Source organism: Balaenoptera acutorostrata, chromosome 9 (genome assembly GCF_949987535.1).
Source record: "Balaenoptera acutorostrata chromosome 9, mBalAcu1.1, whole genome shotgun sequence".
In the NCBI taxonomy this organism is placed as follows: Eukaryota; Metazoa; Chordata; class Mammalia; order Artiodactyla; family Balaenopteridae; genus Balaenoptera; species Balaenoptera acutorostrata.
This window is the reverse complement of record NC_080072.1, coordinates 81,800,160-81,805,430: the sequence shown is the minus strand read 5'-3', so window position 1 is coordinate 81,805,430 and position 5,271 is coordinate 81,800,160.

Below are 5,271 nucleotides of genomic sequence, written 5' to 3'. Positions count from 1 at the left end.
GATGTCCCTTGAGTGTCAGAGTGGTATTTATTTTTGTAAATTTTAATTCTTGAATTTTAGAGGTCTGTCATACCGGGAATTTGTGGAATTTTAAAGATTTTAAACAATATTTGGCAATGTAGTCTGCTGATGGTATAGCTCATTATATTCATCTCTGCACAATTAGAAAGAATATTTATTGGCTTTGACTTCTGGGGTAATGATTTTCTGATGCAGCTAATAAAATACATTTCTGGATATTGGAAGTGCTCCAGCTTTCAGCTGTGGTTTTCTGTGAAAGCTGCCAACGTATTGTGCACATACTTTATCTGCACAGTTTAGAATTGGAAAGATTATGTCTAGTTATTTTTTTTCTAACCATTAAATAGTATTGTCAATAAGCATAAATCAGCATTGCATGTATATTCTTAATGTGAATTTTAAGTTTTCTGTATTCTTATCAGTTTAAAAATTTCATTTATATTTGAAAGAGCAAGGTTCATATATTAATGGTTTCAAAATCAGACAGCCTTATGAGAGAAATTAAGACTAGTATTGAAGCTGTATCATCATCATTATTGTTGTTGTTAGTGGCATATATATATGATCTTTTTTAACTGTCATTTTGTGATTTGGGAAGTTTTGTTGAGGACACCCCTCCCCCATCTTTTTTTTGGTCATAAGGGAACCTTAGCTCTGATGTTATGGATTTAGTTAAAATATATATTGGAAAAAATATATAATAGAATAAGGACTCATGGGAGAACTCTGGGTGTAATTGTGCCCAACTCAAGGTTGCCATTTACATTGGTACAATTACATTGCTAATTATCATATTTCTGACTTGGCAATAAAGTATCTTGAGGACAGGACAGCCTTTTTTCTAATTCACACGAAAGGCATCTTTTGGACTAGCAGCAGGGCTGTTTGTACATTCCTTTTCAAACCATACAATATTCCAGTGATATGAAAACCTTGTTCACATTTACAGTTAGGTCACAACCTCCGTAACATTCCTAGTTTCATTGTATGAGTGGAGAAAAGTAAATAGGTTACTTTTCCATAATAAGGACATTTCTATTGGGATTTAAGGTAAAGGTTGATTTTTTGTTTTTTAAAGGTTGATTTTTGATGGTGAATTTATTTAATGAGTGATTACAGAAGTGATTATTTATGGGAGAATAGCATTTTAAAGATTTTTATTTTATTTTGCTTTTTGGTTAATGGGCTGGGAGAAAATGATTGCTGTTTTACTTCTTAATGAAATCACTTTGTACAACTTTGTAAAACACTGATATAATATGGAAAACAATTTTTCCCTTAAATGTCTGATAAGGTTAATTTTCCTGGAATACTCATGCTAAGTATTAGAATCACTGAATTATTGGAACTGAGCATACAGTGTTATGACATTATGAATGATGTTTTAATATTAAATTTGTTATAAGTACAGTGGATCCTTGAACAACATGGGTTTGAACTGTGTGGGTATGCTTATAGGCAGATTTTTAAAAATAAGTATGCAGTCAACCCTCTGTATCCATGGATTCTGCATCCATGGATGCAGAACCTGTGGATATGGAGGGCCAACTATGGGACTTGAGCATCTGCAGATTTTGGTAAACTTGGGGGCTCCTGGAAGCAGTCCCCTTCAGATACTGAGGGACGACTGTAAAGCATTTAGAATTTTAGACATGAGTCTTTATAATTTGACTCTTCAAGGAACAACTTCTGAACTTGAAGAATATTGCCCATTTTTATTTAATTCCAAAACATATAATTTAAATGAAATTTTACAAGTTGTCAATTTATGGCCTGAACAAAATTTATTGTCTTTTGTCATCTTCAATATTAAAGTGAAATAAGGAACACTCAAAACTTATAGATGACCTTTAAATAAATAAAATATATGAAACTATTTACTTTGCTTACTTATCCAAAGATACCTTTTAGACTTTGACCCTGAAAATTTAAATGAAACTTACTTCTTCCTTAAGTCAACAGCCCACTTATACCCAGGCCATGCTTGCTTTACTCTCTTGCTCTTCCTAGACTCTTAACTTCTTAGAGTCATAACATTCATTTATTTTGGAAGCAAACTTACTCTGCCTCATTCATCTCAGAATGTGGGCTTGTCCTTTCTTGTCTTCTCTTTTTTAATCTATATTTGAACATCATTTAATTTATTGGGAAACTACTGATCAAGAGGTTAAGTGGTATAAGCAAAGAAGATAGTATTAAGGAGCCTGCAGTATGAAAAAGAAATCTTCTCTAACTGTTGGAGCTCTTCTTTTAGCTAGTTAGCTTTAAGTGCCTTCCCAGAACTCCTGTTGTAAAATTTTCAGTATTACTTCCTTTATGTGGTATGAAATACTCAGTGGTGCTTTATAATTGGAAATGACTTCTTACAGAATAGCATACAGATGTTATACTACTGGAAGAAAGTAGAGCCAGGTGTTGATTCTCAACTGTGAGAGGAAGGAGAGTTTGTCCCCCAAACCCTCGGAGCCAATAATTTTTAACAAGGAATGGTATCTTTAGGAAATAGCCTAGGGATTCACATAACTTACTTGAATAGGAGATAAAAAATGGTGTATCGTGTGCTGATCTGACTCTTGCAATGTTTGTCATTTATTGTCTAATGGTTTCTTGTTTTTCGAATGCTTCCAGTAAAATTCTTGACATAATCCATTTTTGACAGTAATAGTATTTTTATGTATAATGTATAGGTTTTGTTGATTTGAGTATTACTTTGTTTGAAGTACTCTAGATTAGTGTTTCTTAAATGGGAATATGAGGGCCTTCTATGGGAATGTTAGATTGACCCTCAAGAGTACTTCTCTTAAATACAAATGCCTTTTCATCTGTTGAGCCAAAAATTTATCTTTAACAATATTAATGCTGTCACTGTGTGAGGAGGTGAAGAAGAGAGTAGAATTTTAAGATAGAGTTTTTAAAGCATAGAAGTTAATGTAGAGTATTAACAATGAAACATTCTACTTTTAAAAAAAATTATTTATTTATTTGTTTGTTTTTATTTTTGGCGGTGTTGGGTCTTTGTTGCTGCACACGGGCTTTCTCTAGTTGTGGTGAGCGGGGGCTACTCTTCGTTGCAGTGCGTGGGCTTCTCATTGCGGTGGCTTCTCGTTGCAGAGCACGGGCTCTAGGCACGCAGGCTTCAGTAGTTGTGGTGCGCAGGCTCAGTAGTTGTGGCGCACGGGCTTAGTTCCTTCGCGGCATGTGGGATCTTCCTGGGCCAGGGCTCAAACCTGCATTGGCAGGCAGAATATTAACCACTGTGCAACCAGGGAAGCTCTGAAACATTTTACTTTGAACTATTTCTTCATCAAAACATGTCCCTTCTCCTTAAATGCTTATGTGAAGTTATAAAAGCATTTATTGAAATACATTATGTACTCAGCTTGAGAAGCCAGTAGGAATACTGTTTTTTTTTTTTTAACTGCTTTCTTGAAGTGTATTTAAAACTGTTGTGATAATTCATAATCTGATAAAGTTTTGTTCGGGCTTTCAAGGCTCCTATAGCCTAAAGTTTTGTAGCACGTCTCTCATGTGCTTACCAAATATCTAAAGTATCAAATAAATTGGGGACATTTTAATACATAATTTAAATGCATTTCTATATTAAACAAAGAGAAAAGGCAAAATAATCTCTTAATCATACGTCTAAAGAATTCTTAAAGAGGAATTCTCTCTTCTTGAGGTGTATTACTTCTTGACTGATACTGGCAATCATTACATCAAGAAGGCCTTTCAAAGAAGGCTTTATTTACTCTTCAGGAGAAAAGAGAAGTAACAGCAAAATATCTTTGATATCCTGAGGAAAGGCCAGTCTGGATTATTAAATATTTTGGATCATAATTTTTTTTTTATAAATTTATTTGTTATTTATTTATTTTTGGCTGAACTGGGTCTTCGTTGCTGCGCTGGCTTTCTGTAGTTGCGGCGAGCGGGGGCTACTCTTCCTTGCGGTGCGTGGGCTTCTCGTTGCGGAGCATAGGCTCTAGGTGCGTGGGCTCAGTAGTTGTGGCTCCCGGGCTCTAGAGTGCAGGCTCAATAGTTGTGGCACACGGGCTTAGTTGCTCCGCGGCATGTGGGATCTTTCCGGACCAGGGCTTGAACCTGTGTGCCCTGCATTGGCAGGCAGATTCTTAACCACTGCGCCACCAGGGAAGTCCCTAGATCATATAATTTTTTAATGAATGTAGTTTTATTACTTTCATAAATATCTGTTAACAACCAGACAAACAAATTGCTTAAGACTTGGTCTATTTTATTGACAGACATTGTTACCTATAGGTAGTACTGCCGAAGCCCAAAAAAGCAATCTAACTTTTATGGTCAAATTTATATAGATTATGTAAAGATAAATTCCTGCCCCAAGCCTCAGGTGAATTATCTCTAATTCACTATTTAATTGTAGAGACCCTTCTTGTGAACTTTTACTTCACTGGATCAAATCTTCAGATCTTTTAAAGCACAATTTATTTACCTTTTCTCAAATATCAGTCTTAATAAAGCATCATAAATTTGCTGTATCCACTTTATAATCTTTTATATCCTATACAGATTGTGCTTCCTTTGCTCCTTTCCTAGACCAGTTATTATTGGTTTGATCATTTTCTTTTTATTTTGTGTGCTTTGTCTGTAATTTATTAAACCTTTTATAATATGGCTCAATTTTGCATGGGTTCTGGTTTATGATGTGTTAAGTATTATTTAAAATATATCCAGTAAAAAGGTTAGACTTTAACATGAGTATGGATTCTTACCTTACGATGCCAATTTTATTGGAGCTTTATTTTATTTATTTTATGGATCTATGGCCCATAAATGTAAGAGTTATATTAAAATTTTCTTAGTTTTTCCTCAAGTTATATCATTTTGAAGAAATTTTATCCTTTGCAATTTTGGTTTTCTCAGCTCTAAAGTAATAATGAAAATTGTACCACACATGATGTATTGTTTTACATATAAACTAAAATTGTGGATATTATGAAATATTCAAATACAGTACTTAAAATTATCTTTAAAGCTAACAAAAATAAGCAAAATAGGTATGTATAAAACCAGCTTTACCCCAGACTCAATGGTTTGTGTGTGTGTAATAAACTGAGTGTTACTGGGTATTACCCATAATTTATTTTTCCATGTAGAAAATAGCTTGTGGGTAAAAGTCCGTCACGTATTTTGGTGAAAAGAAAATGTGCTTCCATAGGATTGCTACCAGTTGCATTTGAACCATGAAAGATGAAAGGCTAAATTATTTAAACA